General features: G+C 33.1%; 1 protein-coding gene across 1 annotated transcript in view; it reads left to right on the forward strand.

The window, feature by feature from the left end:
* LOC138697021 (alkaline phosphatase, tissue-nonspecific isozyme-like) overlaps window positions 1–13104 on the forward strand; it is a 790521-nt gene that overhangs the window by 719844 nt on the left and 57573 nt on the right. The window lies entirely within an intron of this gene.

A 13104-nucleotide genomic window follows, 5' to 3' on the forward strand; every position in this document is an offset into this window, starting at 1 on the left:
TGTTCCAACATATTATAATGGAAACAAATATACCTTCCCTTGTATTATATTATTTGCGTAGAAACTGGTGTTATATTTCATTATATATTGGAATATATTATTCTACCTACGGCAATATGAAAACAAGACTAGGATTATGATGCATAAACCTTCCATTGCTGTCATCTATAAGAAGTGAATATGAATCAAATAAGGAACTTTTTCAAGAGTTCTATACCGGGTGAACCCTAAGTAATGTTATTAATTCTGATTGGTGAATCCTTGATTTAAGAGCAACAAAAATTCAATATTACTTTGCTATATTTCGAATAGTTATCCAGAAAAACATGCATTTTATAATACTATCAGAACTTGCAACGCTACAACCAAGAAGCAGTACACATTAAGTTGTGTTGCTCTGATAGGTTAATAATATAATATAAAGTAATTACCATAGTATTTTACATTAAAATAAGTCATAAGACTAAATATAATCCGTTTTTATTTCATTGTTTTTCCTCTGACACATATCGTCAAGTTGAGATGTACTGCCTGATAATAGATTAATGAATGAATTAATTAATTAATGAAGACACTGTGTCCTATGAAGGAAGGCCTCCTGCAGAAGGGGAAGCTCGGTTGGTGTGGTTCACATGATGAGCTATTTCACGTGAACAATATTTACATTCGCATTCACTATGTGAGATACACTAGAGTTTGTCAGATTTTAGTTCTATATGAGTTTGTTCACTATCTGTCTCCACTCGTTCCTGTTGCGGGCGATGGTTGACCAGTTCCTTCCCAGCTGCTGCTTGAATGTATCTGCCCATCTTCTTCTTGGCCTGCCTTGTGTTCTCCTTCCTATGTAGGGGTCCCACATGGTGGTTTCCCACGCCCATCTGTCTTGTTACTGCCTTGCTACATGACCACACCACTTCCACTTCATTATGAGTGCTTTTTGTGTGATGTTCTCAGAAGCTGTAATTTTCTGCAGTGCCGTGTTGGAGACCTTGTCTCTCCATTTTCCTTTGGCATATTTCGATGTACATCTTTTGCCTCTCTGTGAGGGCCCAGGTTTGGCAACCGTATGTTAACACCGGGAACACATAGGAGTTAAGAGTTTCTAGTCTGAGTCTGCGGTTTAAGGACCTGTCGAGGAGTATAAATTTAGAGCCCAAAAGGCTTTCCAGGATTGTGTTATTCTCCTTTGTATTTCTTTCTCCATCCCTTGGTTAAGTCTGCCCTAGGTAGAATTAGTCGTCCACGTGTTCTATCTCTGTTCCTAGTACTGAACCGTATTAATGTTGATATTTTACTTTATTAATATAATTAAATACTAACATTTATCTTTAATATTTTATTTGTCGTCCTTCGGGCCAAAGAACTTGGAAAGGAAATAAAAAACTTTAAATTGAACTAGGAAAGAATATAGGCGTAAATCTACTATGTCATAAATTTTCATTTGGTTATTAGAAATTGTTTTTCGAATATCATGACTAGAGAGAAAAGCACATTAAACCTATTTTAACTGTTCTTTTGTGTAAATTATATTACTTAGTTTAAAAAGTCTGAAGCCTCCGGGGAAATATCTTGGAATCTGGGGAGGACATTTTCCCCCGGGCCACCCCCTGATTTCATCACTGGTTTACCCAACTACGAGTATTTCTTCACGTTGTCTGTTACACCCCTGCAGGTCTGGAACACGTCCGCCAGAGTCGCAGCTATCAGCGCCCCTAGTGGACGCCTCGCTGACAAAGCAATAAATGTGATTTATCAGTTTGCAGGAAACATTTTTAATGCCATCCCACGGGATCACATCCCTCAGTCGCAGGAAATTCAGAATATTTTTCCCATTTAGCCCGCGGACTTGTGAACAGAGTTTCAATGACTCTGTCCTGGTATAAAGCACTACATCACCGCTTTGGACGTCGACTTATATTAAACCCCAGGAGTCGGTTTTCTTACGTCACATTACCAAACTTCTCTCTGAAATATGAGAGTGGTTACTGGGATACCGCTGACAATCATATGTGGCTCTCGTCCTGCTTAGAAACGACATTGCTAGTCAATGAGGGATTCGGGAGTGGTAAGTGACGTTTTAGTGTTTTGATGTTATTATAGTCGCGTAGCTGTTATTTCCGAAGTGACTCCTCCTCTTTGCTTACTACGCCTTAGAAAGTGAAGCCTCTATAAAGTCTAGGTATGTAGTATCGTTCGCCATTTTTGTTCTTTCATTGCCGAGCTACCAGACGAGGAATCTATTTGTCGCACCGTTAAACATTATCATGTTGCAGCTCCTATAATAACAAATCAAACGCACTGTAATTGAGCATAGAATTGAGCGGCAAATAACGTTCTCGTGTGCTTTCTGCGAACACCAACGAAAGAGCCAAAATGGCGGGCGATTATATTAAAAGTGTATCGAGCCTTAGGAAGTGCTTAACGTCATCAGCAGCGAAGGACAAGACGCACACGTTTTAAATATAGCCGACCTGTAACGTGATTGACTGCCCGAAGTAAGAGTGACGGGACTATATGTACGTAAACATTTTTGTACATGCAGCAGTTTGTATATTTACCAGGAAAGGAAAAAATCTGTGTACTCTGCCGTTTGTTAAGATGTTGAAAAACTAACTACTGCATTAGACGCAGAATGTAAGATACCATATAGGCCTACGCCACATGTCTCATTTTTTACAAAAATGTCAATTACCATGTTTTACGCCCGAGCCCCTCATCTGAAAAATCATTTGTAGGGAATTATAATATTATAATATCAATTTTTGTTTTCCACCTGTGCTTATCTTAATATTTGGATTTATATTAACGTTTTCGACACTCGGTGTGTGTCATCTTCAGATATGGGGTCTATGTCATTGTGTGTTGTGAAGACCTAGCTTCTTAATTACGTTGTGGGTTGTTCACTTGTGTATGACCTTTCATGATTTCTTAATTTAGCTAAAATTACTATAAGCAGTGTGTGGTTGGTTGTTATGATTCTGTTAAATTCTATCTTTTGAAAATAGCTTGTATTATATACGTCTAAGTACTCAATAACAGCATCCACGATTCACAGTAGTCAACTTGAACAACATCAAAAACTCCAACATACAATACTATGGAAAATCAGTGAAAGTGCGTCAAAAAGACAGTTTTTACCAAGAACAGTAAAAACAACCCAATTTTAACGATATAACAGGCCAACACAGCCAACCATATATGTGATAAAAGTGATATAGTGTATACAGTGTTTTACAGTGTTTTTATAGTGTATATATTTTACTTGTTTATATTTATGTGTCATAATAATGGTTTTAACATAATTTTCTATTGTCCTATATGGGTTTTCAAAAGATAGAATTTAACAGAATCATAACAACCAACCACACACTGCTTATAGTAATTTTAGCTAAATTAAGAAATCATGAAAGGTCATACACAAGTGAACAACCCACAACATAATTAAGAAGCTAGGTCTTCACAACACACAATGACATAGACCCCATATCTGAAGATGACACACACCGAGTGTCGAAAACGTTAATATAAATCCAAATAGTAAGATAAGCACAGGTGGAAAACAAAAATTGATATTATAATACAGTGAGCTTATCGGCATCTCCAAAATGAAACTAATTTGTAGGGAAGCCTAACCTCCTCGAAAACGAAATTTTCGTGTTTTGATTACACGAACTATCTCGCTTATGTACCAGTTCACCAACGGAGTTTCTAGCAATCAGAAGCATCCATCAATGCAATATTGTTGAGTTTATATTGTCACTTTTGTCCTGTAACTGAAGCTTTCCAATTGTTTCCTGTTTTCTAGAATACGTCTGTAATGAAGTGTAATAATAATACATTATGCAAAGAGCCTATAATGATAGTAATTAAGAAGCGAGTATGGATGTTTATGAAACGAGCGCAAGCAACTTTCATAATTTTCATACGAGATTCTTAATGACCATTATAGGCGAGTTTCATATGACTTTTTATGCTCGACCATATTTCTAACTTGGAATTATTCAGATGTATACGTTTTATTTGTATCTGAGAAGATCGGAACTGACCTTGTTCTAGGTCGTGAATTGTGAGATGTGCGCAGACGCGAAAGTATTGATTTTTTCCGAGGAACAATAATGTCATTGACCTTGATGTAATCCCGTTAAACTTGGTATAGCTAACCTTGATTACTGAATTCGACATTGAAAAACGAGATGACAAATTGAATTTATTTAAATATTATTTACAATTAACGCTAATTATTATAGTAACAGAACATAACCTTCTGCGACAGTATTGGATTTCCAGCCTCCGTGACTTTTCGCTAATTCTCTTTCGATTGCCATATCCGAGAATAATCGATACTTACGGTTTTATAACGATACAAAGCTGACTTGTCATTGGCTGAACACCTGTAAGCTGAGTTGTTATTGGCTGAAAACACCTGTACTTTAATGAGTACGTGTACTTTAATGACATGCATTAAAGGACTGCTACCAGGTGTATAATTACTACATTTCGGCATGGTCGAGCATAAAAGTAATAGACTACTTTAGGTGTGTTTTCGTACAAATCAATGAGGCACACTATAATCTACCAATAAATCCAGAAATAATCAAGCGACCTCAGTTTCCTCAGCATCAAGTACAACCAATAAATTTATTTTACGCAATGTCATCCATAATTATTAAACACTTAATTCAAGAATGTTATCTCAAAACTCTCCCAGTCCATTTGGCCATTTGTATGATTTATTATGATTGTTTGAGAACTCTATCATTATATTTTAAGCGTGTTTTTTAAACACCAATCCTTGTCTAAAAGGTTGTGTTATTATGCTTGTCACTTGAAAACTCGCTATTCCGTAGACAGCTGGATTTAAAAAAACTAGCTCAGTCCTTTCATATAAATGGACTTAAGGGAATCGGGTAGTGAGTAGGGGTCAAAAATTCGAATTTTTACTTTCTGTTTTTTTTAAGTACAAAACTTGCTCTTTAAAACAATATATAGATTGTGGGAGTATCTCTGCAGATAAGTCCTTTAATGGCCTCTTTAAATGTGGCGGTACATGTAATTCATATACTTCTTTTTTTAAATGTAGTTTTCCGTAAGTACATATTTTTCAAACCTAAGTGCATTCCTCTCTGAATCTATTGAATCAATTTACATGAAATTTTTACATTGTTTTCTGCAACATGTGTTCTACAAAGTAGACCTATGAGTATCATATACATAACACGAGAAAAAAAATATATGCATTTAAAAATGGCAAAAATTGTTAATCAAAGTTCAATATTTGTTTTCTGTTTCACTAAGGGTGAAATATTTAACTGAATTTTGCTTTAGAATTTACTATATATATATTACTTGATAACTTAAAAAAATAGAAGGCACATGAGTGAAGATTGTACCAAGTTATGTGCACCTGAAGAATAAGGTACATTTAGCAAATTGGGAAAACAGGTTTTCAGTTAGGGCCTTTCTTTTGCACTTGGATACAAAACTAATTAGTTGTCTTTTATACCACTGAATCAGAATGATTGATTGTATAACCATGGAAACTTTTATTCCACTCTGAACACTAAAAGTCTAAAAATATTGAACTAAACTTTCGTACTTAAATTCTTTTATCGCACGGGCATCACCACCCAGTCCCCTTAACGCGTTTTGGTATCACACTCTTCAATTAACAGTTTATTTTTTTATATTATTGGTTTTATATTAAAAACTAACATAAATTGTAAATAAGCACAAACGCTACTTAGGTATAAATGTTTCTGACGTTTTGTATATTCGATTCCATAACCGTTTTAAATGTAAATAATTTTACCTTTTAGGTGTGTTTCAAAATTATATGTAATCTGGCAACCTTTACATAAGGGAAGCTTAATTTATTATACATATTCACAGCCATGTTAAATTAACGTATATTTCAAAATTCTTCATAAAATATGACTTTTATATAATACTGAAAAAACTTTATTGTTAAAGAGTGAACAACAGCTGATTTTACAACAGAAGTCAATCTTCACGAAAATTAATTAATTACCAATAATGATTTAATATTTTCTAACAGAGAAAAAATTACAAAGATAATTTATTTAGCTATATATTCAAGAAACATAACAACACAAATTAATGACAAATAAACGTTCGGACAAATCCTTCAGTACTTCATCTTAACCTATTTATATGATACATTTTATCACCAGTAAGACGAGTCAAAGATTTCTGCTCATGTTGGATGTTTTTCGGTTCTTCACTTTACGTAAGCTTTGGCTTTGTGTATCCATATTGGTAGAAGGTAACATTACTCTCTGGCCTGTGTCAGCAGCATTCTCTTTAGTTACCAATTCTGTATTATCATGCATTGGTGTTTGGCATAAATTAAGTTGGACTTTCTGAGATATCTTTGCTGATTTGCTGCAGTTCAAATGTTCTGTAACTCTAGAAGATACAAATTCAGAAGTAGAATTTATATCTGAAATAGGCATCATGTAGGACTTATGTTTTTTCTTAGCTGGAGAAATGGAGTTCTCTGAAACAATACTTCTTTTACGTATTTCTGCTGTTCCATTATTCTGTTGTAATACACAACGTTGTAGAGCATATGGGTGGCAGTGGTCTTACGTTATTCAAATCATTTGATGATAAATGGAACAGTTTGCGTAACCTTGGGTCTTTAAGAACGCGTGGATCTGCTTTATTCACTTTTAATCCAGAAAAGTTTGGTCGTGGTATTGTGATGGGCACTAATTTGTAAGGAATTGGTGGATGAGAATGTAATGAAGCATCTATTTCATTGGCAGGTTTATGATAGGGTACAGGATTGAACGGAAGTCCCATGATTTCTCTCAGTCCTCTAAGGTCACTGTCATCATTTATTTCTATTCCATCAGCAGTACTGTCGTAAATACTAATTTTTTTACGTCTGTTCTTACAGATCTAAGTCCTGTTTTTCGATGAATGTATTTCAATCTGAGTGCAGCAGGAAATGGAAGGCATTGCTGCTGAGGTTGTGATGTCATTCCTACTACGATCTCGTGAAGCAAGTCTGGGATCTCTGGCTTGCATTATTGGCACTTGTATCTTGGCATCAACATGTTCTGCTAATCGTGAAGTCGAAACAGAACTTTCTTTCAAGACAGAAGTAATACTCCTTTTCTGAAGTTTAATACTAGACAAAATTCTATTTACAGACTCACTGACTTCTTTATGTGGAAGTTCCTTAGATGAATTTAATGAAGACGTTTGACTGGAAAAGTTCTTGAATACATTTACCAAACTTGCATCCTCTTCATCACTCGAATACCAATACTTCTCTTCAGTAATTCTCTTTCCCTCTGTATCATTGATTCTGTTTAATTTAATCTCCTTCTGATGGGTCAGAATGTTTGAGGTTTTTGTTTCTTTCTGTTTCTGTTGAATCCTTAGGAAAAGTTCTCTTTGTCTATTAGGCAGGTTCAGAGGTAAAAAGTTATTATTTTCTGAACGTCTACTTTCGTAACTCTCTTGTGAGGTTATTGTGGGCTGTGCAGAGGAACATGTAATTTGTTTATTACTTTTCGTCTGTAGTTCTATTTCTCATTTTCTACATTTTTCACTTTAATACATTTTAAACGATGAACATTCTCGTTATTAGAGTCTCCAAGATCATTAATGTCCTCTGGCTGAATGACGGCGAAGTTTCCATATTGATTTTGTGTATTATATTCGGGTGAAGAAGGCATTGGTGTACGAGAGCCTCCTTCTTCAGAGACTGTTTGGAGAACGTAATTCTTCCCTGAACATTGTGTTGTGCGTTAAACGTTGTAGAGGAATTGGAACTTCTGTTTCAAGGAGCGATGTTATTTTTTCTTCCCGACAGAAGTGATGATATTATTGTGATCACCTTTCATTTCTTTTGAAGCTGTTTTCTCATGTGCATCCAATAAGGATTGTATATTTTTATTATTGGCCATATGACTGAATTTACAACGATCTTCTGCCAAACTTCCAAGTTCAGTGTGATAAAACTTGCATGGAAATTCTGAATAAACGTATTATTCTTGTCTTTAAATGTTCAATATATTTTTCTTTCGAATTATTTTCGCCTTCTTTATCTTCACTTCATCAAATAAAGTTAGGATACTGAAAACGTTTTCGTGTAACCATAGTAATGAATTGAAGTTTCAACAATTCAATCTTCAAATAATGCATTTTTACCATAACAACACTTTCGCATTGTTCTTAATTATTATGTGAAGTATACAAACATAATATAGAATACTGGCATGTACAATTTAGATAGCAATTTCAAATAAAATGAAATAAAATGTACAATGTCATTGTTTTTATGCCATGAATTAAGTTTCACGTTTCCAATATTTGTAATGTAATCTAATATACGTGGAATCAGGGTTATTTTTCTAATAAAGAATTCCGGAACTGCAATAATGTGCCTTTCCTGACAGCCCTACGAGAATAGTCATAGATAAGGCTAAGAATTGTATGCCTTTGCATTGCGCTTCATGCGCCTCTGACTTTAGGTATCGGTACGTATTATAATTGCGTTGGGGTGGGGGATTTCAGTGTGTTTCGCAGTGTTGCCAAGTCAGCGGTTTTGTAGCTAAATCTGGTATTTTTAGGACTATGGTGAGCTACAGAATTTTAACGTCAGCTGCTATCTATTTATTTGGCGTTTTTTCATGATTCCGACAGAGGGATATGATATTTTTAAGTTTTTTTTCTGTAAAGATATTACCCTATAATTCTGCAGTGCCTAGGAAAAGTGACATAAGTCAGTTTCCAAAAATCTTTTTTGATCATTTATTGACAACTTACGGAACATCTGTTCGCTTGGAAAAAGAGACATAAGTATTTCTCCCATTACAATAATTCATACAGAAAAAAATCAAATCGACATAAACCAGTGTAAGTTGTCAATAAATTATCAAAAAAGGTTTGTGGAAACTGACTTATGTCACTTTTCCTAGGCACTGCAGAATTTTTTTAAACGTACCTGCGGACAAAACTGTTAGTTAATCATAAATCACAATTTAGTATGGTATTATCACACTTTTTTATTGTGATAGTTTAAAATATCAACGTTTCATGTTAACTCGATTTGGTTTAACCACGTCCATTTCCTGCCTCATCCATTGTTTCTGTACAAATAAGTATGCCTCATTCATTAAACTCTTAGTCTAATGCAGGTATGCATTGTTTTTGTAAATGAATTGATGTATTTAATTATATAGAACAGATATGGACTGAATTATTATTTTTCTTAATCATAGCTTACTGTGTATGATATATTATTTAATTTATCACTCCGCATTATAGTTTATGTAACACATACATACTTAAAACTTAAAACCAGACTCATTGCTGGCAGAACGTGCCTACTCAGTGTGAAATCAGATTTCGAACCGACTGTTGTGATTGTGAATGTGATTATTTCCTAAGTATCCAGTATATTATTGATCTATGTACGTCATTCAATTTTGAAGAAATATGCTGCGTAAAACTCTATAAGGATGAAGATGATTTTGCATAGAACATAGAGCCTACAAAGTGATACACACTTTCCATAATTTCGTCTATATTAATATATAAAATCTTCCAGTTCCTAAAACTGTATAGTTTGTGTTTCAAATTTGGAAGTGATGTGTTAAGAAAAATCTGTAGTTTAACTAAAGTTTAGCAGGTTTCTTAAGCTTGTGCAACTGTAAATGGAATTTTGAGTTGGAAACATTGCTGTTTAGTTGACCGGTTACATTACGACCCAATAATGCTATTCGTAACAGGCAACATTCAACGTCTGTAAAGAAGAATAATAGCAAGATGCCGAGGACGAAATTTGTGACAATTTCAAATGAGAAAATATGTAATAGTGATACAGATTTTGAGATAAATAATGCTTGTGTAAAATATATTATATATATGCCCCTAATGTTTCAGCAGAAGTGGAACAAAGTTTCTTTAGATATAAGCCTGTAGCAACAGGCATAATTCTCCTTTGAAAATTTGAAAATGTGGTTTGTTATTCATTACAACAATATATGAAATGAAAAATTATATAAAACAAAAACGTAATACACCATCATATTAACATAGTGAAATAATAAGGCTGATACTTGTCAATGTCAGGTAGGTGTATTTTCTACAGACAGAAAATAACACGTAGTCAATAATATTGTGATGAAACTAAATAGTTTGAACACGAAATAGGAAAAATGTAGCAAACAAGATGAAAAAACACTGGATAAACATTATGGATATTAGCTCTATGTAAAATTTGAGACTTAATTTCAAATGAGGAAATTTATTAATAGACTAATGATACAGATTTTGAGATAGATAATGCTTATGTAAAATATTTCAAATATGTTCTTATAGTTTCTGCAAAGTGGAACGAAGTTTTTCTAGATGTAATGCTGTATTTTCTCGCAACAGGCAATCATTCTGCTTTGAGAATTTGAAATGAAAAATTATGTAAAAAAACGTAATACACCATCATTTTAACATGAAATTTATCAATGTTTAATAGGTGTATTTTTTACAGACAGAAAATAAAATGTCTGAAATAGTGCAAATTTTCTTTAACAAAGAAAATTATGTCCTTAAATTTTTCTTTAGCTGTTAGTTGTGTTTCGAAGTCAAAGGAGTGGCTTTCAACCACACAAATGCTGAGGACTAACTTACCGTGAAGATAAGCATGAGTTCAAACGAACGAAAGACACTGCGTTAACTCACCCCAACTCTGAGACGTACTCGAAGTTAGAGGCGCACGAAGTGCACTGGTAGAATAACGGCATATATTTCTCAGGCCTAGTCACAAGGCTTCATTCATCATCTTCTTTTTCTAGGTAATCAATTTGTATTATTATTTTTATTATTATTATTATTATTATTATTATTATTACTATTTTATGTATTTATTTACTTACTTATGTATTTATTTATTTATTTTTTTTCAAGACTTGAAAGCACATAAATGTCCTACTAATCGGTTGCTAGCCGAGGAGTAGTAAGTTCAGTGGTGGGGTTGCCACCTTATAGGCTCTGAACCGACTGAAAAGATGGACGGAGACCGTAACAGGCCACTAGCCTAATACTTGCAAGGACGATGATGATTATTATTTATTTATTTATTTATTTACTTATTTATTTTTTATCTATTTATCTGTTTATCTATTTATCTATTTATTTATTTATGTATTTACTTATTTATGTATTTATTTATTTATGTATTTATTTATTTACTTACTTATTTATTTATTTATTTATTCATTCATTCATTCATTCATTCACTCATTCACTCATTTACTTACTTACCTATTTATTTATTTATTTATTTATTTATTTATTTACTTATTTACTTATTTATTTATTTGTTTGTGTGTTTGTGTGTTTGTTTGTTCGTTCGTTCGTTCGTTTATTTATTTATTTATTTACTTATTTATTTATTTTTTATTTTTTATCTATTTATCTGTTTATCTATTTATCTATTTATTTATTTATGTATTTACTTATTTATGTATTTATTTATTTATGTATTTATTTATTTACTTACTTATTTATTTACTTATTTATTTATTTATTTATTTATTCATTCATTCATTCACTCATTCACTCATTTACTTACTTACCTATTTATTTATTTATTTACTTATTTATTTATTTATTTATTTACTTATTTACTTATTTATTTATTTGTTTGTGTGTTTGTTTGTTCGTTCGTTCGTTTATTTATTTATTTATTTATTTATTTATTTATTTATTTATTTATTTAACCAGCAAGCAGCGACCCTTGTTCAATGATGCCATAATCCACTATATAGTAGCATGATGAAGTTGGCTGTTTTTTTTAATTTATTTTATAATTAATTAATTTAATGAATTGCTGTGTAATGTGAGAAACAGAGAAGTGATCAAATTGTGCTACTGACGTTTCTATGTTATGATTAAAATTTATGAAGAATCGTCTGAGGCAGTGGTAGATAATGCGTCAGTGTTAGCTTTAGCTGTGTATTTTTGCGCAGACTGTACCCGGTTCTAAGTTCCTTCCGCTGTCATACCTGACAGAACAAACATCGGACGCTGCAACAATAACATAACTAGAAATTGGCGGCGGTTTGGGTGGCGTAATTCAATGAGGTCGTTATTGGAACAGACGTTCAACATTACCCTACCTTTTTTCAATTGGGTGTACATCACACCAAGTGTATCTAATTAATTCCGGTATGAAACATCTCCCATAGAAAGTTATGCATGCTAGTAAAATCGAATAAAGGACAAATATTTTGCAGTATCTGCATGCACCATTGTTAAGATTTTCTCTCCTATTTTTGTCTGACTGAATCAATACGGATTTCATTTTTCCAGTACAAAATAACATATTTTTTTTCTTACTCGTCTATTTCCACGGTCCGGCTGGCTGATACAGTTCCATTAATTGAATTGCTTGAAACGATTCTTTGTATAAACAGTAAAAAGAAATTAATGTGTTACTCAATGTTTCCTACAGCATCACGTTTATTTATACTTTTCCTTTACCATGTTTCTCTTCACTATTTTCTTACTCCATATATCCCCATCTTTGTCCTTTACATTCTGAAACTTCTATCTCAATAATTTCCCTCCTCTTCTTAATCCGTTCTCTAAATTATTTTATGCTCGACCATGCCGAAATGTAGTAATTATACACCTGGTAATAGCCCTTTAATGCACCTCATTAAAGTACACCTATTCATTATACAGTAGTTCAATTGTTCAGCCAATGAGAAATCACCGTTGTAGCATTATAAAAGCGCAAGTATCGATTATTCTCGGATATGCAATCGAAAGAAAACTAGCAAAACGTCAGTAGGCTGGAAATCCAATACTGTCGCAGAAGGTTATGTTCTGTTACTATAATAATTAGCGTTAATTGTAAATAACATTCTCGTTTTTCAATTCTAAATCAATTTCCAGGTTAAATCAACATTAATCTTCATGTTATTCTCTAGATTATATCAAGGTCAATGACATTCGTTCCTCGCAAAAAATCAATACTTTCGCGTCTGCGCACATCTCACAATTTACGAGATTGCGCAAGGTCAGTTCGCTCTCCAGTCACATAAGAACATGAATACTTATGAA

The sequence above is a fragment of the Periplaneta americana genome, chromosome 3 (genome assembly GCF_040183065.1).
Source record: "Periplaneta americana isolate PAMFEO1 chromosome 3, P.americana_PAMFEO1_priV1, whole genome shotgun sequence".
Classification (NCBI taxonomy): domain Eukaryota; kingdom Metazoa; phylum Arthropoda; class Insecta; order Blattodea; family Blattidae; genus Periplaneta; species Periplaneta americana.